A 25,576-nucleotide genomic window follows, 5' to 3' on the forward strand; every position below is an offset into this window, starting at 1 on the left:
AACCTGCGTCGTGGTCTCTCCCCCCTCCTTCATTAGCACCAGGAATGAATAACTTTCAGGTTCAAGGGGACTGCTTGGTTATTTGATCCTCCTCCAAATGACTCCAATAAGAGCTGGCTGGGCACCTACTATGTGCCAGGGAGCATGCTGGGAGCGGAGGGCACCCTCGGCTGAATGGTTGTCCCCCTCGGACAGTGGGCCTGTGTGCGAACTAAGCCGACTAATTTGCCAAGCACCATGCCAACTGATGGCACCGAATCTTTGCAACGCGAAGTAGGAAGGCTTCTGGTCCCTGCGGACAGACGAGGAAGGGCAGGCGCAGAGGTGCAGGGGGACGTGCCAAAGGTCACAGCTCGCAAGTGCTGCAGCCGGGCCTGGGCTCCGGGCTGACGGCTCCAAGGCCCAGCTCACTGGAAAGCTCCTCTCCGTCCCCGCCCAGGATCACGGCACCCACCCACCCACCCCGAATGCCATTTCCCCTCCTACATCTCAGCTCCCCCCTCCAAACAAGTCCCGGGGCCACCAGAAAGCACCAGAGGTCACACCGGAGGGAAGGCAAAGGCCGAGGTCAGGCGCTGCCTCCTGGCTCGGCTCCAAGTGCGAGAGGGAGAGTCCTGCAGGGAACCCCCTGGTGAGCAGGAGAACCCCGAAACCTACCTGGGGACCAGAGAGCCACCCAGGAGAGGGCCACGTAAGCGAGGAGGTGCAGTGGATGGGACAACTTCCGTTTCTTCTCTCCCGACAAGGGGCAAGCGATGGGGCTTTATCCTGGGTGGGGGCGGGGGGACAGAGATTTCTCCTGCCTCCCCCCACAGCGGGACCTCCTACTGCAATGCCGGGATTGAGAATAGGGCGGCAGGAACCTGTTTTCACCTGCGTGAGTGTATGTTGGGGTGGGGGTAGGGGGGTGCACCCATATCCTCCCCAAAGGAGGTGTCGGGGAAAGATCTACCCTGAGCGGAAAAAGGGGTGGAAGGGCAGGCTGGAGGTGGGGAGAGGACAGCGCCCTAACGAGCAGATTTCATAAACCACCCGGAGTGAAAACAAAAACACAGACGTGCACATTGCCCAACTCCAGGGCTGTATGGAAAAGGAAAAAAAAACAATAAAAAAATCCACATCTTAATACAAAAATCCGACACGATGTGTCGTGGCACGAAAGTGTTTTTCACTGCATTTTTCATCTGTGATCTCACACAGCCTACGACGGGTACGCCCAGCGCAGCCGGTATTTGATGGTAGGTACACAAACAGGGCAAACACATACACAATTAACCAACACAAGGGCAGCTCGTATGCAAATGGGTCCACGCCGGCATCTCCTGGCGTCAGGTGGCCTTTGGAGACGGACAGGTTGGCACCGAGAAGGGGCCCCTTCAGGTTTCTGAGGGCGAGAGAAATCGGGCAAGAACGCAGCTCACGCGGAAGGGAAGAATTCTCAGAACTTTACCAGCGGGACCCCCGAGAGCCCGCCTTTTCTGTGCGGACGGTGGTGCCCTGCTGCCGGCCGGGGACAGAGCGGGGACCCACACCCCAGAGGCCCTCCCGCGTGTCGCTCACCCCGCAGTTACGATCTGCCTCCCTTTTGTGCCACCCCTCCCCCTTTTTTAATTGTTGGATGAGTTTACAGAGCTGTGTGCCAAAAACAATCAACTCGAGGGAACAGAGTCATACAAAAAGGGCGTGTCCCCAGAGGAGACGGATATCCATGGAAACCACCACCTTTTCTCAGCAGCCTAGGTGAAGCCAGGGTGAGGGGGCGGCGTGGGGGTGGAGATACGCTCCACCCAGCGCAGGGCCCACAAAATGGATGTGACCCTCACTGCACATGAGGTGGCCCCATATAGTGGGGGAGGGGTCAGAAGTGGGATCAGCCGGACACCCACACGAGGGCACGGCTTTTGGCAGGCACATGAGCACACACACAGGTGTATGCACACATATGCCACCCTCCCCCGCCCCCCTTCAGATCACTGGGGCGGCATAACCTAGTGGGTTAATATAGGAGCTTTGGACCCAGGACCCAGACCGCCAGGTATGAATCCTGGCTCTGCCACTGACAAGCTGTGTGACCCTGGGCAAATGACCTTCACCGCCCTGTGCCTCAGTTTCCCCATCTGTCAAATGGAGACAACAATAAATCAAACAGGCTAAATGAGGAGAGAGGAGGAGAAGGTTTCCAGACCCTAATGCCTTCATACATACGATTGTCGCAAGTATCCCGTGAGACAGGTTATTATTTCAACTGGACAGCTGAGGAACTAAGACTCAGAGAGGGATGTGGCCCACCCAAGGTCACACCCTCGGAAGCAAGGTGAGTCCAGGCCGGGCTGACACTAGGCACTATGCTGCTTGGCCGGGGGGGGGGGGGGGGGGAGAGACGGGGACGGTGGGCTTTCAGGGGGCCCCCTCCTTCCCGACGTGACTGAGATGCGCAGCGGTGGGACGCAGTCACTTTCCCCACGCTTCCAAAGGGAAACGGAAACCCTCTGAGCCCGGGACAGCGGATGGAAGGAACAAGCGGCTGGAAAAGCTGAGGGGGCCCCCAGGCCCAGGTGGCCATATTCCTCGGGAGTTCCTGTCTCAGTCCTGACCCCAGGAGGCCGACGGTGCCCTCTGACCTTGCCCTCTGCCCAGGGAGCATCTCCAGAATCAGGAGGCTCCTGGGGAGAAAGCAGCAGAGCTTGGGGCCCACCTCCAGCCACAGAGGCCTGAAGCCTGGGCGAGGCCCTCCTCCTGGGTCAGAACCTGTGAACAACCCCGCTGTCTGCCTCCCCAGGACCTAGGCGGTTCCCTGCAGGGGATGGGGCGAGGGGAGCAAAGGGGAGCAATGGCCTCCCCTGCTGTCAGGCCAGGCCCAGGGAGGCCCGGGAGGCCTGGAACCAGGGAGGCCGGGAGGTCCCGGAGGCTGGGAGCTGGAGCGAGAGGCCGCTGCCCTGAGCGGCCTGGTCTTCGCCCTGCTCAGAGTCAGAGGCCACGCAGGCTTGGTGGCTCAGCCCTTTCTGCCATCGACCACCCCAACTCATTCAGATATTTCCTCTCTCACTTGCTTTTTAAAAAAAATTTAATGTTCTCTATAATTCATCCATCCCAGAAGATAATCGATAGAGCCCGTAATGAAAATCTGAGCCATATTTTATGATCCGCTGTGAGCAGAAAGGGCCACATCAGCAGGTCCGGTTTTGGCTCTCCCTATCTGTCTTGCCCACTGCCCGGGGGGTTACTTCCCTGCCCGGTCCTGCCCACGGCCTCCCACCCAGGGCTCTGCCCGCGACCGTGCAAGGAGCGTGTGGACCGCCCGGCTAGAGAAGAGGCTCCGGCCACCACCCTGGCATCACCCTAGCACCCCAACACTCACCCCACCTACCCGTCACAGGATGGTCACCCACCATTGCAAGGTCTTCCTGGAGCTGCCCCCTGACTTGGGACCCAGCAGCCCTACCCTGGAGTCTCCCCATCTTCAGTCTGGGCCCTTCTGGAAGCCTGAAGACCCTCACTGGGATCCGGAGGCCTGCACAGACCTTGGGAGCCAGCCCAAGCCAAGCCCCCCACCATGGCATTCACTCCCCAACAAGCAAGGCTCCCTGCGGGCTCCCTGTGGGGGGAGCGGGGGGGCTCAGTGGAGGGTAGGACACTATTGCTCGTTTTTTGCTGCCTTAAGCATGTCCCTCTTCTTCCTTGTGAGGTGAAGGCTGTGGATGAGCCAGCGGAGAGGATGCACTTGGGGATTGAGGGGGCAGCCCCTCTAGTTCCTCCAGGGCAGACAGGGGGAAAGCAGAGACCCGCCCCTTGCTGCCTGGCACCAATCGGAGCACGTCACAGCACCCGTGGGCCAATCAGAGCCCAGAAGATGCTCCAACAGCCCAGCAACGAAGACTCAAAACCAACAAGCCACACCATGGACTACTATGCGGCCAGGAACAGACACTCATGGACCGTAGGAAACGAATGTGAATAAACTCCAGTGACTCCGCGGTTTAGCACGGCGCCCTGGGGAACAGTCGGTGCCGTCCGGCATGGCCGCCCTGGCCACGTGTGGCCACTGCGCACTGAGATGTGGCAGGTGCGACTGTGGAGCTGAATTTTTCATTTGATTTCGGTCCATTCCAGTGTAAAGAGCCACATGCGACTCAAGGCTACTCTGCTGGGCGGCGCGGGGTTCCACGGGGAATTTCATCAATACAAAACAAATTCTTAATAAACGTTTCAAAGCCTGTTATCTCGAGGCCGTGGAATAGCCATTATTAACGACAGTAACAGAAATCGCTGATGTTTATGGGCTCGGTATTTCACACGGGTCATCACACCGCCTCCTCACCCCCTCCAAGGTCACGGTGCCTACTTTCTAGATGAGGGACCGAGACTCAGCAACGTAAGTAACTGAGCCAAAGCCACAGCCCCGGGCGGAAAGCTGGGGCGGGAACCCAGGTCGCGGCTCCCCTAACCCCGTGGACGGCAAACTGCGGCTCACGAGCCACATGCGGCTCTTTGGCCCCTTGAGTGTGGCTCTTCCACAAAATACCACAAAATACCACAAAATACCACGTGTGGGCGCGCACGTACAGTGCGATTGAAACTTCGTGGCCCATGCGCAGAAGTCGGTATTTTGTGGAAGAGCCACACTCAAGGGGCCAAAGAGCCGCAGGTAGCTTGCGAGCCACAGTTTGCCGACCACGGCCCTAACGCACGCTTTCAACATCTGCACTACACAGATTAAACCAGTGGTTCTCAACCTTCTGGCCCTTTAAATACAGCTCCTCACGTTGTGACCCAACCATCAAATTATTTTCGTTGCTACTTTGTACCTGTCATGTTGCTACTGCTATGAATCGTCATGTAAATATCTGACATGCAGGATGGTCTTAGGCGACCCCTGTGAAAGGGTCTTTCGACCCCCAAAGGGGTCGCGACCCACAGGTTGAGAACCGCTGGTTTAAACTTATTTCCTTCACACTTCCTTGTATTTTCCAACGAGCCATAAGCATAAGTTATAATTAGGGAGAAAATGTGGGTTTTTGTGTTTTGTTTTTTAAAAAAAGACCCTAAAAAGAAGCAGATCTTTCTTCCCCAGGAGCGGAGTGTATGGAGAGGTTCCTGGGGCCCCGGGGCAACTGGGCCTCCCGCTTTTGGATGGGAAAGGAGAAGGCAGTGTGGTCACAGGCCCCTCTGGCCCTCATGCCCCTCCTGCCCAAGCGCCCAGCGCTCAGGAGGCCCCGGTGCCCACGGAGGATGCCAGGCCTGGGACTTTGCAGCAGCCGGGCGGGCGGCAGTGGATCCAGTTTCCACCCAGCCCCGCCCTGCAGTCAGTCCCTGACAGGTTTCTCAGCAGTGTTGCATCATCACCCAGGTCTACATCTTTAAAACGGCAGCAGGCCACGGGGCTGTCCGCGGAGACAACGCACCCCGTTCTTACCGGGGACCACCTGTCCCCTCTAACTCCTGGCAGGGCCAGGGGCTTGCGGCCAGCGGCCCAAGCCTGGGGCTCCCCGTCTGCCCTCGGTGGGCGTGGAGAGCTGGTTTTTCACTGACCCCCTCCCCCCGACCTTGGGATCGCATCGAGGTTCAGAACAAGGGAGAGGGGCGAATCCTCTTTAAAAGTCCGTGATGAAGGGAGACGCCCCAGCAAGTACTGAGTCCGGCCAGCAATGGAATCAGGGAAGAGGCCAGGCTGCGTTTGCTTTGTACCCACACTACCAACCGGGATGTCGGAGACAGGGAGCCATTACCCCACTTGGTCTGGTTTCCATTTCAGCTCCCTCCTCCCCCAAGGTGCACAGACTGTTCTGGTTTGGGGGGGGGGGGGGGGGGGTTAGGAGAAAGGTCCTTGCTTAGAAGATATTTGTATTTTTCTTACTATGGATGTTTGGTCCCCCGCTGTCTGCAGTTCTCCGCCATTTCCAACCTACCTGCCGTTCCCCTTGGACTTATATATTTATTTTTGGGGTTGGTTTCAGGTGCTTCTAGTTTATCAAACAATCAGCCCTGTGAGGTGCGCTGGGTGTTTCCAGAAATTACATCACAAAAAATCATGCAATTAAAGTGTAAGGGGAAAAAAAAACATAGCTGTTGCTTAATTTTGTGTTTTAATTAGCGACTTATTGTAAACGTAGACTTTTAAAATGGAGGCGCCTAAGCCGAGCCAGTAAACAGGTTTTTCTAATGAATTAATTTCACCTCTTCCCTCCTCCTCCTCCTCCTCCTCCTCCTCCTCCTCCTCCTCACCAGCCCAACTGCCATCTTCCAGGTTTTCACTGCCCTCTTTCCCCCTCTCGCCTCTCAATCCTTGCGCAATGCATATTGGAAAAGGATACCCCAAATAAAAGCGGGCGTCCAGGCCTTTGTGGCTACAGCAGCCTGGAGGGTCAGGGTGAAGTGTGCGGCTGCACCTTTTGCCCTGTCCCCAGCCCTTCCAAGCCCCCCTCTGCTGGGTCCCAGAGAGGCCTGCGCTCTGTGAGTGCCCTGAGCCCAGGAGGGGACACAGGCAAGCCCCGGGCAGCGCTGATTGCCACGGCAACGGAGAGGGTGGAGACATGGGACAGGGGAGCCGAGCAGGATGGAGGCTTGGAGACCCGGAGAGAGGGAAGCTCTGGTGTTGTGAAACCCAAGAGACCTCTGGCTGCCTGGAGGAAGGAGGAGAAGAGAAGGGGTGCGGGAGAAAGAAGGCAGAGGGACCCCGCGGCCAGGGAAAGGGAAGCTGACATTAGGAGTGTCTGTCCAGCTCACGTGGCAACTAGGAGAAAAGACACGCCCACCATGGTTACCCAAGCCACCAACGGTGGCCACGCGGCCACCAAGGTGAAGAGTCCTTCTCCTTCAAGGAAAGTTCCCAATGCACTGGGGGGGCGGGGGGGGTAAGCTCGTTTAGCCACATTTCTGGGAGACAAGGCTGAGGATGGGTACAGACTTCCCTGCTCTGGTTCAGTCCTGCTGTCCCTGGGAGGGTAGGCAAGCCCCAGTGTCCTACAGAAGGGAAACCCAGACACCGGCCTCTTTCCCATATCAAGAGTGTGTCCCACTGGGAGCCTCAACGTCCCTACTCACTTGGGGAGCACCCAAGCCCTCCTGTCACCCCAGAGGCCGGCCCATCTTAAAGCCGGCAGGTGGCCACCGGAGTCCCAGAGGGGAGCTCGCCTCCCTAGCGCTGGCGTCTCCAAAGCCAATGCCCAGGTCCCGAGGGTGAGCAGGTTTGCCTTAGGGACTCTCCTGGGACAAGCCGGGTTCCCGGCACCCCGAGCAGAGCCCCACGGGGGCCGCTCTGTTCTGAGCGGGGAGCACGGGGATGGTGGGAAGCGCTGTCGTTCACCTGCTCATTCCCACCTCAGACCACCTTCAAGCGGGGCGCCCTTGGCCTCTGACACCAAGACCAAGCTCGGCCCCCGCCCCTCCATCACAGCACGTGGCCTCATCGCCTCGCTGGCGGCAGGGGGTGGGGGCCCCCAAGAAGGCCCTGGAACACCTGGTGGCAGAATCCTGGCCCCCACTCACTGAGATTCCCCAAGAGAGGAAGGCGGAGAGGAAGGAAGAGCCAGAGAGGAAGGGACCGGGCCTCCGTGTCATCGCGCACCGGTGGGAACCCAGACCCCAGCCCACGACAGATCCTGCTCGGTCTGAGCTTCAATCGGAAAGGAAAGCTCCCATCAAACATGGGCTGGGCAGGGATGTGGGCACCGAGATTAGGAGCTTGGAAGCCCATCTGAGGAAGCTGGCCCTGGGAAGACAGCAGCAGGATTTACTACCTTATCCCGCTGTCTGGTAAACACCCTGAGCCAGCCCCGAGCTCCGTTAGGCAGCTCGGATCCTCAGGTGTGCCGGCGACGGGCAGGTAGAGGCAGACGTGGGCAGAGACAGGAAGGGAGGGCGTGTGGGCCTGGGGGGAGGGGCGGGAGGCGCTGGCCTGGGAGGAGAGGATGGGTGGCAGCCAAGCCAGACAGTCAATGAAACAGCTGACAGGTGCAGGGAAGGGGGGGCAGGGAGAAGGGAGAGGTAGCTGAGCAGGGGGCTCGGGATACTTGGGGATGCCCCCATCACGCCCCCATCACACCCCAGGAGGCTGAGCAGGATTAGAGGAAGCCGAGGCTTGCAGGCTAAAGACCTAGGCGTTCTGGCCGCCTTCTCTCCCAATTAAAGGGGAAAATGGGGAGGTGCCGTGGACCAGCCCCCCCCCCCCCGAGTCAAACAGGACAAAGCAGCAGGTGGGGGCCGGCTTCCAGGGCTCACTGCGGCCACCTAGGAGAGCAACGCACTGGTGTCCTTTAGGGCCACCCTCTCCCCGACACACACCTCTCCCCCATGCCAAAAAGGAAGTCAAACCAATCACAATGGAGCATCCTTCTGTCCCAGGCTGGCTGACATGTGACAATGGCTGGGGCTTCTCAAAGGAGCCTCAACTCTCCAGAGGTGACCTGGGGCGTTAAGAGTGGACAAGTGGAAAAGAGGTGCCTGGCGTCCTGGCCGCTGGGCGGCGGACCACCTCGGCTGTGACCCAGCACAGAGGCAGAGCCCAAGAGGCGGTCCAGGTGCCCCCTCCACGGCCAGGCCTGATCCTCTTCCATTTCCGGCTGCTCCTTGATCTAATTACCGTTTTGGATTGAAATGCACCCGGAGCGTGAGCCCCCTGCCGCCACCGCTCTCCAGGTCCGGGCACACGGCAGGGCGTCTCCCCGCTCGCAGAGCTGAAAACTATCTCAAACGCTAAGAGACGCTCTTCTCGCGAAGCTGCCCTGGCCTTGACCGCGTCCACCAGCTCAAGTCCTCCCTCTCGGCCCCCTCTGCTAGGGGCCTGGAGCCAGCGGGGCCTCCTGGGTACCCAGCCGGGGGAAGGGGCTTCCTGGCCTGTTTCGGGGCTGGGCTTAGGGTCCCTGGCCTTCTGTACGTTCCCTAAAAGCCCCGGTCCCAAGAAATCCCATCCACAGCCCTTGACCCAAAAGGAAGCCCAGAGGCCCCGATGGAGAACAACAGCCACACGGGCGCTGGCCCCGCAGCTGGAGCCCGACCTGGTCCTTGTATATTTCCCACCATCAAACTGTTCCCAATAGGACCCCGTGGACACTAGAGGAGTCCCCAGGAGAGGCTGCGGGCCTGTGCCACCCTCCTCTGCCTCGGGGCCCAGTCCCCTCGCGCCCACAGCACAGAGCTACCCCGGAGCTCGCTCCGTCCGTCCGTCCGTCCGTGGACAAGGGGCGCCTCGGGTGTGTCCTGCCACCATTTCTGCTCCAGTTTCTTGCCCAGAATCTCTCCTCCAGTTTCTCAACTCTGGCCTTGCCAGTATCAGCAGTTTGGATCTTTACAGTAAAAACACACACACACACACACACACACACAACACTCCCAAACGAGGGAGAGACAATGCATGAGAAAAAAAACCCCACAAGATCGAGGGTTGGGGCTGGAAACTGGTGTCACCGGCTCCCCGTGTCCCCCGCACCAGGCAGGCGGCCAGAGAACCCTGGGCAGTACACGCTCCTGACCTCGCCAGACATTGGAACACTTGTTTGGTCCCTACCCCTGGAAGCGGGTCCCCCAACGCATCGCTTTGGGCCATTTGCTGCTGATAATTTTTCAGAGATAAACAAACCGGTTTGGATCAAACAAGAACCAACCTGAATTCTTCTCCCAAAACTCAAAATGAAGCTCTCCCATCACCCCTTTCTGTCCCTTCTCCACCTTCCTGTGCCATCACCCAGTTCCCTAAGATTCGGACCACTGGGAACGTAAGACATCTGTCCCCTAGCCTTTATATCCACGGGCACTGCCATGCCTGGGACCACTGGGCCAGCTTGAAGGAAATGTCCTGCCTCGAGTTTCTCGAGTGCGGCCTGGTCAGAGGGCAGAACGAGGAAGGCCAGCATACCTGGCTCTGGGGGCTGGTGTCCGGCAGGGGCCTTTTTCCTGGGCCCCTTTTGGGCTCAGGGTCTTCCCTCTAGGCTGCTACCACTGCCCTCAAACTACAGCCCCTTTAAAAGGGGTGTCCGTGGACAGTACATCTGGTCGACCCCTCCTAACAACCCCTTCTCGGTAAGCTCAGAGGAGAGAGGCTGCTCAGTTCCCCATGAGGTTTCAGCCAGTTTATCGAGGCTCGATGTCAGGACAGGGAGGAGGCCAAAGGGCAGAGGGGAAAGACACAGCCCTGAGGTCTGTGGCCACATACGTCCCGCCGCAGGCTCCGTGTGTGACGTGCCTGACACGTCCTCACTCATCACCCCACCCCACCCGCTCCGGCTCCGTGTGCCCCCAGCCTCTCCGTGGAGCCTTCTCGGCCTCTGCCCTGAGCTAGTCGGGAACCTCTGCCGGGCGCCCGCCTCCCAAGTCCCCACCAGTGGGGTCTGCTCCGTCCCTGTAGCTAATTTACACCCGTCAGGGTTTAAAATAGCAGAGGCATAAATGAAAAGTCCAATTTCTTCAAATTTGCATTGTAAAACCATCCTTCAACTTCCTTGAAATAAATTTTACTATTTTATTAGTGCAAACAAAATGGTAATAAAACACTAATACAGCGCCTTGTATCCAGGGGAAGAGCTAAAATTAACATAGAGCGAGCAGTGTTTGCTATTACATTCAATTACCTTTTTACTTGAGATTTACATTCTCATCCCCTTAATCTCCATAGTAGTGGCTTCAAAATCATTCCTGCCAGCTCTGCCCTCCCAGAGCCCCCACAGCTGGAAGCCAGGCCTCCTGCCCAGATGGCACTCACCCCGGGCACCGCGCCTACCCTTTCTCCACGGCTGCCTCTTGTCATAGGTACCACTTCTCTCCCCGGCTCGGAATCTCCTCGCGTCTCAGCCTCAGAACTCGGGGGGTCCAGGCCAGAGGGCTCTGACAAGGGCACATGCAGACACATAGGTATCACCGAGCAGGTGCAGGGGGTCTGGGCCGGGGCCCTGCTCTGCCAGCCTGCTAAGGCTCCCTGGCAGGGAGCTCATGGGCACCCTGGGAAACTGGCATCTCTGGTTTGGCAGGTTGTGGGAGAGGGCTGGCTGCATGGCACAGCTGGGGACTCTGGATCATGGCAGGAAGGCAGCCATCCTGAAGTGGGAAGGGATGAGGAACCCCGGGGCCAGCCTCTTACTCCACAGACAGCAAAGCTGAGGTCTTGGGAAGAGGCTGCTTGTGGGAGGCAGAGATGGGTGCTCTTTCCTCAACAGAGACAGACCCTAACACCAGAGGGCCAGTCACCCCTGACCACAGCCACAAAGCAGCTGATCCTCCGGGAGGGTCCCTTTGTCTCCAGGAAGCGAGGGAGGGCAGAATTCCCTGTCTCGGGCTGGTCATCCTAGCCCTGAGCCATCGGGGGGAGATGGCTCTGTTTGCAAGTGGCCCCAAGACTGTCCTGGTTCCAAATCTGTCACTGACTAGCTGTGTGTTCTTGGGCAAGTGACCTCCCCTCTCTGGGCCTTTTCTCCACCTGGAAAACAGGCACAACAGTCTCTGTGCTGCCTTCTCAGGAGTGAATGGTCACGATGATGAAAGATCAAGAAGGCAATGAAAGCCCACGGGGCTGGGAAGCTCGACAAGGAATCCGACCGCGGGAAGGCCTCGCAAGGGGCATAGGGGAGCACCAGAATAAGGGGTTCCATCGAGGCCACAGACGTGGGCGTCTGAGGGTGAGGCCAGGCCACCCCAGACCTCTGTGACTTTCTTTATCTCTAACTCACAAGCCTCCTTTCTCTTACTGATCAAACCTCTACCAAGACCCTGGATTATTCCTACAAAATCCTTCGAACCAATTTTGAAGAAAGAATGCTGGACCAGCCCAGGGTCCACGCTGCCTCAGGGTTCACTGGGAGAGCTGGTTTGGGAAAGGGGACAAGGGGAGGCAGGACAAAAATGATGCAAGTCCCCTGGGTTTTACTCAGCCGGGCTAGTACAACCAGAAAAAAGAGTGACTAAGACTAAAGGGAGACATGTGCACACACAACCACATACACCATCAGCAGCTCAGTCTCACACATACAACCGCTCACAGTCACACACAATCATTCTCACAATCTCACACAGTCACACCATCATTCACACAATCTCACCCATAATCTCATATACAATCACTCCATGATACATACCAGTCACTCACAGCCACACACAACCATTCACAATCTCACAGTCACACAACCATTCACACAATCTCACAACCACTCAAACTCACAAACAACCACACAAAATCACTCCATGATATACACACAGTCACTCACAGAGTCACAAACAACCATTCACAATCTCACAATCATTCACACAATCTCACAGCCATGCAACCACTCAACCTCACATACGACCACACATAATCACTCTATGTTATACACCCAATCACTCACAGCCACACACAACCATTCACAATCTCACAGTCACACAATCATTCACACAATCTCACAGCCACACAACCACTCAACCTCACAAACAACCACACACAATCACTCCATGATATACACACAGTCACTTAGAGTCACACACAACCATTCACAATCTCACAGTCACACAATCATTCACACAATCTCACAGCCACACAACCACTCAACCTCACATACAACCACAATCACTCCATGTTATACACCCAATCACTCAGCCACACACATTCATTCACAATCTCAGTCACACAATCATTCACACAACCTCACAGTCACACACAATCACTCGATCTCACATACAACCACACACAATCACATATACAACCACTCAGTCTCTCACACACAGTCACTCACAGAGTCACACACCAGTCTCACAGTCTCACACACAGCTGCACACAATCCCTCATACACTTTCACATTCACACAATCACACACACATTCCCATTCCCAACTCTCCCCTCCCAAGGTCTTTGTTCCTGAATCTTATTCTTAAAATGTCGTCCAGTGGACACGAGGAAGAATGTTCTGGCCCAAACTAGGACGAGGCAAGCTCATCCTCACCCCCGGCCACAAGCTATTCCGAGTCCCACTAGAGCCACTTCTGGGACTCCAGGAGGTAGGGACCTTCTTTAAGCCCAACTGGGGGCGAGGGCAGCCGCTGCTGGCAGTTGGGCATTCTCGGCCAGAACAGCCAAGCGAACATCCACGCTCACCAGAGCCCAGCCGAGCTGTCCTGGCTCCAGCCCTTTCTACCCCGTCTCGTTCTGGCCCAGAGGCAAACACCACGAAATAGCTGCCACGTTCCACAAACAAAAGGCAAAACCCACTGCAAGGCGCAACCAACCCCACGCACAAAACGCGAGGCGCTTACTCTGGTTCAGACGGGCCCGCTGCGATTTTTCCTCCTGCTCTTCTCCCCACGGGAGAAACAAAAGAAAGTTTGTTGTTGAGGTCCAAACGTTTCTTGGGCCTTGTCCGAGTTCTACCTTGTTTTCCTTTGCCTTTCTGTCTGCCCCCCACCCCCACCCCACCTTCCCTGCCTCCCCACCTTGAATAAATAAAGCGCCCGAAGCTGGCACAGGCTGGTAAGGAAAGTACAAACTATCTCTTAATTTTATACTTTTTTTTTTTTTTTTTTTTAACACGCTGGCCTAGGGTTTTGGGCAAAGGACAAAAGCTATTGTTGAACAGCACAACACGAAGGTCTGAGTCACCGATATGCCTGGGCTCCCGGAGATCTCATAGGTTTCTGTGGCTGGCACAGCCGGTGAGCTCAGCACCCTGCGGGGGCCGTGGTGCCAGCATCCCAGCGTCCTCTCGCCCGCCCCGCCCCCTCCCCTCCCCTCCCCCTCCCCAGGGCTCCCTGCTGGGCCGACACCTTGGCTTTGTTGGTTCTTAATCATAGGGGAGAATTTAAAGAAAATGTTAGGAAATAAAGAACAAATCACCGTAGTACCGGCACACGAACGCTGTAATTTTTCACTTTGGAGGATTACCTCTCCAGCTTGGTCCATACGCATTCGCGATTTTTATATAGTTTCTATCACGGCGTTCACAGCACTTGGCCTTCGGTGGGTATATTTTTCCCCCACTCGCATAATATAAACATTTTTCCACGTTTCGAAATCATCTTCGGGCTTATTACTCGCAGAGGTGGCACAGTATGTCTTCGGCCGTGTTATTCTTGGGCTGGTGCTATGAGCGGGAGAGGGAGAAGGGGGCCTGGGGAGACCTCTCCGCGAACTGAGTCGTTCGCCACGTGATGCCAGCCAGGGTGGGTGGGGGCTCTGCCTGAGCGAGCCAGATCGCCTTGGCCCTGGAGGACAGGCCGAGGCCCCACCAAAACCTGCCCGCCTCGCAGCGGGCCACGCACGCCCCTGCCCCGGTGCCCAGAGACGGGCCGGTTCCAGCAATGGCCTTCACCCTCGCGCTGACCTTCACCCCCGCGAGCTGCACTTCCTCTTTAGAGAGCTCAGCCCTGGCAGCAAAAGGCCCGTGACGACGCTCTGCTCTGCTCTCCTGCTTTATATCTGAATATCGCAAAGCACTTAGCAAAGACTTTCATTTTCTCATTACCCCAAGGAGAGGAGGTCATTTGGGAAAATGGTACAAATATTCCCATTTGTCAAAAAGCAAGAAGGAAGTGAGTTAAAAGGAAAATTCTACCACTTAACGGGGCAAAGCCAACCCAGGAGGGCCTGCCGGGGTCTTTTTCGCCTCCCCATTCACCCAATTTGCTTTCTCCGGGAGCCTCATTACCGAACACATGGCTCGAGGCCAAAACCAGGTTTCCATTTTGCTGAGTATCAATCACTCCCCAGTGGCCCCGGCGCAGGAGACCCTCCCACCTCGGCCTGGGCCTCCAGCGCAGCCTCATCCTCTTATGGTTACAATTATGTAAAATGCACAAATAGAAACATTCACGGTCGCCAAAGGGAAAAGGCACCAGGAGCAGATACAGTAAATACTGAATCAGGTGCTGTTACCTTCGTTAAATGATTGGTCATATTTTCCCTTTTATTTAACTTCAAAGCCAGTTTAAAATCTGGGTCTGTTTTCCCAGCAGCAGGCGTTTCAGAGTCCTATCAGCCAACCTGCACTCACGCCCCGGCTCTCCTTGAACCACCTGGGAGAACACGGGTGAGTTTCTTAACCTCTCTGAGCACATTCCCTGACGGGGACAGCGGGGCCTGAACCTGTGCCCGGCTGTGTCTTTCAGTCCCACGGGAAGTCACAGCACAGCAGCTCACACGTCGTGGGTGCTCGGTAAATGTCTATTTCCTTCCTCCTTCAATAAAATGAAAATGTTACATCCACTCGGCTTGCTTGCTGCCCCGTGGGGACAAAAATAAGCCGCTTCACCTGTACCCTCTCCTGTTTCACCCCCACCTTTTACCCCATGTCCTCCTCCCCACCCCCCCCACAAACAAGGCCCCAGCACACAGAGCTCAGGATGGTCCCGGCTCTCTGTGACTCACCTGGAGGGTGAGGAGGGGGCTCTGGGGCGAGGGACAAGCCCCTCTGTGACCTCCTCCACCAGGACAGGCCCAGCCGAGCCCCTCCAGGGAGCGAGCAGGCCTCATGCGAGGACTCGGAGGACACACGGGGCGATCCCCGGTTTGCACCTTCCTGGCAGCCGCCCTCGGGAACAGGTGCCAGGCTGCAAAGGCCACCTGCTCCCGGGGGAGGGCAAGGGCCACTCCCAACTGCGGAGGAAAAGCCAAGGAAAACCAAGATGGCGCCAGCGTCTGGGAGCGACTCCACCCTGGGCCGCCCCCTCGGGGATCCCAGCCCAGCCCTGGGCAAGCACGCCTTCTCCCTGCTCCCTCCGGCCGGCACTGGGCCGACATGTTTGCTTTGCTGGTTCAGCAGTTCTGCTCGCAGGATTCTGGTGGACACGGGGACAGGCCTGAGCCCCCACCTGCCTGCCTTCCTGAGGACAGGTGGGGAGGAGGGAGTAGTAATAGCAACAATAGCCGCTCCTGTCACCGTGGGCCAGGTACCTTCCCAACATCCTGCTTCATCTTCACAGCAACCCCATGCCACAGGCTCTATGATTAGCCCCTTTTACAAATGAGGAAACTGAGGCTCCAAGGGTGGCTGGTGCCCAAGGTCCATGGAAGTGGGAGCTTGAACCTGTGCACTTAACCACCTTTCCGCAGGGCCTCTGCACGGGGCCGCACGCCCCGCTTAGCCCCGAAAGCCACTGCACCCCACCAGGCCTCTTCCAGAAGGCGCTCCTGACAGGCACCCCAGCCACGGTGACACATGAACCCCCAAGAGCAGGCTGTGGTTCTGCAGAAAGAACCCCCAGACCGAGAGAGGACGTCAGGCTGACGTGATGCCAGTTTAGAAGTATGGGGTGACCGGAGGAGCATCAGCAAGGTGGCAGCATTCCCTCCCTGGTCTCCTGACAAGGTTTGCGTGGGGAGGCGTAGGGACATGGGACCATTGGCAGGGGCCAGGGACCAGTAGATACCTAGTGACAGGTTTACTGGTTTGGAGGAGGGGAGGGCCCTTGGCATATGAAAACCTTCAAAATTTCAGGCCTTCTTTGCAAACCAGGGATGATGCCAGCTCAAAAATGGTGTGCCCTTCCTTTTCACGTTGAACTAGGTCTCTAACAGGAGGCTGGCCATGGGGAGGGCACCTGGCAAGGTCCCCACAGCCTCGGCCACAAGCGCCCCCCGACACACACACACACCACACACCCCCTCCCCCACCTCCCATCCCCATTGCCAGCAGCAGGTCCCATGGAAGCTGGTGGAGCCCCGCGGGTGGGGGCGGGTGGGCCATGGGGGCAGACAGTCTCCAATCGTGCTGAGCACAGCACATCGCTTCATTCAGGAACCAGAGTAACATGTACAGCTGAGTCTCGAGTTGATTCAGCCCTTAACTCATTCGGGATCGCTGGCGGGATCGCTGGCTGGCGGAGCCACCCAGGCGACAGGGGTGGCGGGGGGAGTGCAGCGACCCCTTGGAGGGGGCGGGAGGCTGGGGCAGAAGCCTGCGGATGATGGTGAAATGTACAAAAAGAAATCCTAATTGTTTTCAAAACCCCTCTAAAAAGCAGACAAGCGTTGGCAGTTTAGGGAGGGATGGGCGAGTGTGTTAGGTGGGGGCCGCGGGTGGGGAGCTCGTGTTCCACCCGCTGCCAAATTCTCACCCACTGTCAGCTCCAATCCGTTCGGAACTCACTGACTCGGCTGCCTTTTCACGGGGAGAGGAGCCTGCACAATGCAGCGGACCCAAAGCCCACATTAGCACCCAGGGCGCTGGGTGGATAAACACACACCCCTCCCAGGGGCCACCGCCCCCCGCAGCCCGCCAGCCCTGCCAGGGCCACATCTGCTCTCCCCTTCTTTAATGTTTTGGGGGTTTTTCAAACGCAGTTTGGCCAGTGGAGAAGTGTGTGTGTGTGTGTGTGTGTGTGTGTGTGTGTACACGCGCGCATGGGCACATGTGTGTTGGGCAGGGTATGGGCCCCCTCACAAGTAGGACCTGTAAGAGTTCATTTGGGGGCTCTAGCCGGTTTGGCTCGGTGGATACAGTGTCGGCCTGCGCCCTGAAGGGTCTCCGGTTCGATTCTGGTCAAGGGCACATGCCTGGGTTGTGGGCTTGATCCCCAGTAGGGGGTGCACAGGAGGCAGCTAATCATTGATTCTCTCTCATCGTTGATGTTTCTACCTGTCTCTCCCACTCCCTTCCTCTCTGAAATCAATAAGAATATATATTTTAAAAGAAGAGTTCAGCCTTCAACAGTTTGGCTCAGTGGATAGAGCATCGGCCTGTGGACTAAAGGGTCCCAAGTTCGATTCCGGCTAAGGGCACATGCCCGGGTTGCGGGCTCGATCCCCCTCCCCCACCACCACCATGGAGGCAGCCAATCAATGATTCTCTCTCATCAATGATGTTATCTATCTCCCTTCCTCTCTGAAATCAACAAAAAATATATATTAAAAAAATAAAATAAGTTGGAACAACAAATTGATGTTTCTCTCTATCCCTTCCTCTCCCTCTCTAAAAATCAATAATAATAAAAAAAAATTTTTTTAAAGAGTTCATTTGGGGAAAGTTCCAACTCTTCCTTTTGACCCAAAGAAAGGAAGGATGGTGAGAGGTGGAAAAAAAGGATCCAAAAAAATTCCCAGAAGAAAGGGATGCGGGGGCGGGGCGGGGGGGGAGGGGTAAGAACTCATTTCAACTAATTCTGGAAAATTTTTATTATGGAGAAATCAGCATGTGGTCGGGGAGTGTCCCTCAGAACTTGGCAGCCACAAAAGCTCTTCAATAATCGTGATCATTATAATCATGGTGGTCCCCACTTTTCAAGCGCTCGCGCACTGCCGGGCACTAGCTCCTAAGCCAGTGACGGCGAACCTTTTGAGCTCGGCCTGTCAGCATTTTGAAAAACCCTAACTTAACTCTGGGGCCGTGTCACACATAGAAATGCTTTGATATTTGCCACCATAGTAACACAAAGATTTATATTTTTGATATTTGTTTTATATATTTAAATGCCATTTAACAAAGAAAAACCAACCAAAAAAATGAGTTCGCATGTCACCTCTGACACGCGTGTCATAGGTTCGCCATCACTGGCCTAAGCACTTAAGCTCATCAGCTCGCCTCATGATGCCGAGGACCCAACGAGGCAGGTGCTGATCACTGTTAACCCAGCCCCACAGGGTCAGACAGACCCAAGGTCACACAGGCCTGAGTGGGAGAAAGGCTTAAAGCCGCTCCGCCTGACTCTGGCCCCACCCCGTCACCCTCCCCCAGGAGAGAAGAACCCGCAGTGGGATCTAAAGAGAAGGCACCCCAGCACCACCAGGTAGGGAGCCCCCTTTGACATTCGGGTATGGCCCTGCCGCCCAGCCCCCACCTCCATCCCTGTCCCTTGGGGTCATCCCTTTAGCCCGAGCTCTGAGGGAAGCATCCCTCTGACACCCTCCCGCCCAGCAGAGCTCTGTGTGGTGACGGGAACGTCCTTATCTGTGCTGCCCAGTACAGGAGCCACGGGCCACATGTGGCTATGGAGCACCTGAAAGGTGGCCAGTTCGCCGAGGAACTGGCTTTTCTCATTTCACTTCATTGGAACTGTCGCATGGACTAGTGGCTCCTGCATTGGACGGCACAGACCCAGAATCCCTCCAGCTGCCCTTTTCCATGCAGCACAGGAGCTGGTTAGGAAATAAACTAAAAGCATCGAGGAGACGGGAGCATGGCCCCCCAGGAAGGCCTCCGCCTCAGTGCAAAGCTTCTCCCACCCTGTCATGGCCCTTCAGAGATCACTGGCCTGCCGCCAGCGGACCCCTCCCTCCCGTCCATCTTATCTTTCTTTCCATCTTCCTTCCTTCCTTCCTTTCCTTCTCTCTCTCTTTCCTTCCTTCTTTAAAAAAATTGATTTGACAGAGAGGAAGGGAAAGAAAGAGAGAGAGAGAAACATCAATCAGTTGCCTCTTGTACACGTCCCAACCGGGGATCGAATCCACAACCTGGGTATGTGTCCTGACCAGGAATCGAACCACCACCTTCTGATGTACGAAACCTCACCACAACCAATTGAGCCACACGGACCAATTTATTTCCTTCCTTCCTCCCTTCCTTCCTCCCTTCCTTCCTTCCTTCCTTCCTTCCTTCCTTCCTTCCTTCCTTCCTTCCTTCCCTCCCTCCCTCTCTCCCTCCCTCCCTCTCTCTTTCTTTCTTAGAAAAAAAGCATCAGTTTAATTAGATAAATCCTCAGAGCACGTGGCCTGGAGTTCGTAATGGAAATTAACCTGCTCCCAGATCGCAGATAGTGAAACAGGAACCGGAGTGTTTTGGCATAGCGCAGTGAAATGGGAGAGGCTGATGGGGTTTCATACACCTCATCTTCCATAAGTGCCCCTCGCCCCTCCAGTGCTCCCGCTGCACAGCCCCCATGCCCTTGCCTTCTTAGGTCAATGCCTCTTCTCCCCCCCCCCCCCGCCCCGCCACCTCCACCCAGCCTGAGGTCCCCCCCCCCACCCTCCGCACACAGGATCACCCAAGGGTGGGAGGCTCAGCTCCACTTAAGCCCCTGCAATTAGCTCCAATCACCCAGGGACCCACCTCGGGCCCAAGGCTGGCCTGTTACCCATCTCACCCTCACCCCGCAGCCCCCACTGCGCGCTGCTCCCTGGGCTTGGCGCACTCCGTGAAATAATGTTCCAAGTCGAACCTCAGCAGGCCTTAGCTATGATGACTGTCCTCTGCTTAATTCTCAGAGGAGAGGAATTCCAATCCCCATTTTACAGATTGTGGAAACCAAGGCTGAGGGCTGAATCTGCCCAGCTGGGAGAAACACGATTCACATGGGGCTCACCTGACGCCAAAGGCACGCTCTCAACCTCCGCCCGCCACACCGTCTCCATCAGAGCGGAGCCTTTGGGGACCCCCGGGCACCCGGCACTAAGCTCTCAGGCTGTGCCAGCACAGGCCCCTCGTACCGGTTCCCAGGGTCTGCCCCCACCCCACCCCAACCCTCTTGCCTCCTGTCCCAAAGTCCCAAACCGCGCCCCCTGCCCCAAGCTCTGGGAACATCAGTCTGGCCACACGGGGAAGAGGGACCAATGGCCCCTGTCTTGTTTGGGGTCTGACTCCAGATGTGGGTACTGTCTTGCTTCTTGTCCTCTTCGGACTCATCATCAAAAATACCAGGAGAACCCCAAGGCAGGCCAGAGAGGTGAAACACAGAATCGAGGAATTCTACAGCCCCTGCACCTGGCAGAGTCCCAGCCCCCCGATATTCAGAGGGCCAGCTCTCTTCCTCTCCCACCCAGTGTGCTCCCAGGTGTGCAGCAAGTGCATCCACACTCACCCCACACAGGTGCCAGGCCCGTTCTAAACACGTCACGTGTCTTAGTTCATCCAACCCAGAAAGGTGGGTTCTGCTATCCCCATTTTACAGATGAGAAAACCAAGGTGCAGGCTAATTAACTAACTGATCCAAAGCCACAACTCTGATTCCCAGCTGACTGGCCCAGGATGCATAATCTCTAGAATATATACAGCTCTTCAAGGGACCCATGGCTCAAAACAGCTAAGTACACCCCACACCCTCAAAGGGGTCCCCAATATTGCCTTAAAAACCCCCAGCCAACTCAGCCCAGCCTCCCAGGGATAAGAGAACCAACCTGCCACCTGATACAAAAAATGCAACCCCCACACCACACACGACCTCCAGGCCCGTGGCTTTCCGGAGTGGAAGTCACAGGGGTCCCCTTTGAAACTGACGGCACTTTATATAAAACCAGCTTAGCTGACATTGGGGCACCCTGCACTGGCCAGGGGAGCATGACAAATTCTCCGTTAGGCTTAATTATTTCAAGGGCCGTCCTTTCAAGCTGCGAGGCCAGCTGGCCATCAGGGCGACCCTGTGAAGGCAGTGGGGTCAGAGGACATTCGAAAAGAGAGGAAACTGGGGCCCAGAGAGGTCCACCGACTTGCCCAAGGTCACACAGTGACTTACTGCAGAGCCCGAACTGAGATGGGGCCTCCTGATGCCTGCGACTGGCCCTAAGCGGAGCCCTGGACCACCCAAGTCTCACCCCATCCCAGCATCCCAGGCCGGGTCCCCCCAAGGATCAGATTTCCCTGAAACTCCCTCAGGAGCCGCTGGGACTAGTGGGCCCGGAAATGGCCCTCCTATAGCAACTGCACAGCTGAGCTCCCCCGCGAGCAAGGGGTGCGGGCGGAGCTGGAGACGCTGGCACAGCCCCTGTGGGTACTCTGCCAGCAATTAGTGCTGGGGAAGGGTGCCAGCCTGGCAGAGCTAATCCCCCACCCCTTCTTCTCATTTACACACACACACACACACACACACACACGCGCACACACACACGCTCACCCACACTCCGAGACCAGTAGCAGAGAGGCCGCGCGGCTTCCTTTCGGTAAATCCCGTCAGCAAGGCACACGCAGGGCATGCAATTTGGTTATTGCTGCTTTTAAACAACAGACGAGCAGAATCCACCGCCATTAACCCATCCTGCTCTCCCTCCGGGCTTCCCACCAGCTCAGTCACCAGCCTTCATCTCCAACTCCCACGCACCCCCTTTTGCATGCTCCCCGAAGTTGCTTTCCAAAAGAAACATAGTTTAAAAAAAATGCAAAGCCTGACGATAGCAGGTCAAACCTGAATGGTGTCTCCCTGCCCACCTCTGTCCCCAGAGAAATCGATCCGTGGTTTGCAATGACCTTGGCGAAGACCCTTCCTCAGACACCCTCAGTCCTAGCGAATGCCGGACGGATAAGGGGGAGGCTGCCTTTGGCCTGGAGTGGGGCCTCTACCTGGGCAGGTATGGCTCCTCAGAGGGGGGGCCTGCACATGGCCCCGACCCACCTGCGGGGGGTCCTGTGTCACCATCCGGGCAGCCCTGCTCTCCCGGTGCTGCTGTGGCAGCCAGCGGTGGGAGTGGCTGCCATAACCGATTTTGCCTCCTCACTGCCCCCTCCGCCCCCCACGGTCCTGGAGAATTGGAAAGAAGCCCACCAGAGCAAGGCGCCCTAGAGGATCCTTAGCCGGGTTATAAGATCTGTGACACCCCTTAAAGTATAAGCGGTATTTATGCTTATGAGATTTTTTTTTTTATTATTAAGAGGATTCTCACAGGGGGCACAGGAACTCAAAAAGGGAAGAAGTAGAGACAATCCCCATGGGTTCAGCCGCGCCTCGCGCCCAGGTGGCCGAGAGCACAGGGCTGGCCTCCAGCTGTCCCTCCTGCCAGTGGCCCTGACCGGCCGCCTCCTCCCCCAGGGAGCTGCGCCGGCCTCATCCTCGCTTGGCCTGGAAGCCGGGCCTGGGAGCACCGGCCTGGGAGCTGTGCCATGCCCCGGGGCCAGTCCGCCAGGGCTGCCACAGGCCCAGCAGAGGACACACACACACACACACACGGAGGAGCCCACCCGTGGGAAGGCAAGAGGAAGCCAGCGCGGCTCTCGGAAGAACCTCCAAGAGCCTCTAAGCCACCTAGTGTCCGGAGCTGAGCTCTGGCCGCTGCTCTGTCTCCCGGCTTCCCAGAGAGCACGATAAGGGGAGCCCGCAGGAGCCTGAGGCAGGGACAGGGGCTGGACCGGCTGGGGGGGGGGGGGGCGCAGAGCCCAGGAAGAACAGCCCCAGGCAGGGCTGCCCCAGGGCACACGTCCCCATCGCCCTGCTCCCAGCCCCAGCAGGTCCCCCCTCTCCTGCAGATCCCCCGTGTCATCTCAGACAGCCAGCTGCTCCTCTGGGTGCCCCCACCCCAGCCTCCAGGCCTCCTGGACCCTGGGCCTGCCACTCCCCCAGGGCTCCTTGGGCCTCCCCCTCCCACCCCCCTCCTCTGCTCTCTCTTTGCTCTGTGTCCTCAAGACTCCTCTCACCTTGAGAAGTGTTAGGATTACCCAGCATTTACACTCAGTGCTCTTCTTTATTCCTTAAGACTTATTAAGAATGATAATGAGTTCCGAAGGAGCCACATCTCTCCCTCCCTCTCTCTCTCTCTCTCCCCCCACCCCCTCTCTCTACTCTCCTTCTCTCTCTCTCTCCCCCACCCCCCTCCTTTGCTCTTTTTCTACGTGTCTTCTCCACCAAAGACACACAGGACAAATCCAGACCAAAAGGGAAAAGAAATTCCAACAATATGGAACAAGGGCCCTTGAGGATTTAGATGCAGTAAATCCCTCTCTCTTCTTCCCTCTCCTTAGTTGCTCTCAATTATTCAGATTTTAAAAAAAAACACAACAATAATTCCCCATTCCCTTCCCACCGCGCAGGCCACCCCACGCTGCTGCACTTTGCACAGAGGGAGCAGGAGCAGGGCCGGCCTGCCGGCACCGCCGCGGTAACGTCAGCTCTGAAACGGTTGATTAATTTTTGCAGAATTTATGACACACTTTAGCTACCCCCCCCCCCCCCGAAACACTGGGGCTTCAGAAACACAGTAACTTAACTTGGTGAACTTGAGGGGGCCTCTCCCCAGTGGCCTCCGGTGGCTGGGACCACGGGCGGCCTGGCGACAGACGGAAGACACACGGATAGCTGCCAAAGTCCAGGCAGGAGACAGACCCGCGCACTGATCGGCGTGGTACCCACAGGGGACATCACCAGGCAGCTAGAAACCACGGCTAACTTTCAGCTATTTGAGACTTTTTAATTTCAAAAGAAGGAAGCCAGCAGAAAGTGGGCAGAGCGGGAACAAATCCTCAGAGCTGGTAAGGATGGCCCAAGTTCACACCCACCAAGCCACACCACGCATCCCGGCAGAGGGACCGGCCTTATCGGGCTGCCGGGCTGCCCTTCACAGAAGGGGAAGAACATATCCTAATGAAATTACGGTTTTTAAAATGTCTATAAATTAAATCTCTCCTCTCTCTCTCTCTCTCTCTCTCTCTCTCTCTCTCTCTCTCTCTCTCTCCCCGAGCTCCCTGCTCCACCAGGCTTGTTTGCCTCTCCCGGTTCCCTCTGCTCATGTCTGTTTTTCTGATATAGACATCCAGAGGTTACCGGCTCAATTACAACTCCGCTGGAGTCTAGCATCAGACTTGCCCGGCCTTCTCTTCTCCTCTTCAGAAACCAGATACCAAATAAATCTCTCTTCTGCCTGATATTTTTTATTTTTAAAGCCAAACGCCGGAAGATTCATTCAGTCGACTCACAGCCTTTTTTAACTTACCTCACATGGGGGGTGGGGGGGGAGATATCCTTTTTAATCATGTGGGAGCATAAATATAATATAAAAGCTTTTCTCTTCATCTCATTCCCCTTTCCTAAGGACACACACAAAACCCCCTGTCTATACATGAATTTTCAAAAAGCTGGGGACAGAGTTCAAATGCCTGCTGGGGGGGGGGGGGGGCATGTCTGTTGGGAGGAGGCAAAGTTGCTGCTGGAGATTATCTGTTGGACATCTAGTATATTTCTAAAGTTCAGGGGGGACACCATAAGGCTTCTTATTAGCAAAAGGTCCACTTGAAAAGGGAGGAACATAAATGGTGATTTTTTTAAAAAAAGGAAAACATTGCTTCTACCTTCCCCGATATTGTCACCAGATACAGAAGGGAGATATGCTATCTATATCATTTTATATCCTCAAAAGCCACCCTCCACCAAAAAAAAAAAAAAAAAAGTTTTAAAAAATCCAGTCATCATAGCTCTTGATTCCTGAGAAGCAGAAATCACCTTTGAGTTGTAGACCTAAGGAGAAAAAAAACAACAACAAAACAAAACCCCACTAGAATTCTGGAAATATTAACCAGAGGGGATTCCAAAAGGTACTTTTCCATGGAAAAAGCACTTGAGATAGAGGCTGGAGAAAGTTGAAGCTCAAGGTGAATCGAAAAGAAAAACTTTGCCTTTCCAATTAACTAGACTTGGAAAAAGAAGGGGTGCGCTGGGGTGGGGGGAGCGTTGCTACCAACTCATTAATTCTTTCCCGTAAACAATTTAATTAAATTCTGCTAAATACAGGAGAAATACTCGTTCTGGAGTGCTTCCCCCCACCTCAAAAGCAAATTCCTCCAGGTTACTCCCCAGCCTGCCCACAGCTCCCGGCTGCACAGCCTTCAAATGGATTTCCAACCCAGGCATAGGCTGCACTGCTCACGGCTGCAAGAATGACAGCCTCATATGCCTGAAAGCTGACACTTCAGCTTTTAAAAGAAATAAGAGGAAAATAAGCTGTTGACTTCTTGGTTAAAGTATTTTCTTGTTCTAACTCATGTTCTTATGTCACCAGGCT

General features: G+C 56.0%; 1 protein-coding gene across 11 annotated transcripts in view; it reads right to left on the bottom strand.

Moving 5' to 3' along the window:
* Window positions 1–25,576, bottom strand: part of CASZ1 (castor zinc finger 1) — a 149,143-nt gene that overhangs the window by 118,554 nt on the left and 5,013 nt on the right. Inside the window, exon 1 of one of the 11 annotated variants that reach the window (XM_036347388.1) lies at window positions 15,317–15,338. The exons of 8 other annotated variants lie outside the window; for them this stretch is intronic. The gene's annotated coding sequence lies outside the window, so the exon portion shown is untranslated. Of the gene's footprint in view, window positions 1–10,693; window positions 10,897–15,316; window positions 15,339–25,576 lie in introns of those variants that run through there. 2 more of the 11 variants (XM_036347386.1, XM_036347387.1) reach the window with 2 other exon arrangements.

Source organism: Myotis myotis, unplaced genomic scaffold (genome assembly GCF_014108235.1).
Source record: "Myotis myotis isolate mMyoMyo1 unplaced genomic scaffold, mMyoMyo1.p scaffold_m19_p_2, whole genome shotgun sequence".
In the NCBI taxonomy this organism is placed as follows: Eukaryota; Metazoa; Chordata; class Mammalia; order Chiroptera; family Vespertilionidae; genus Myotis; species Myotis myotis.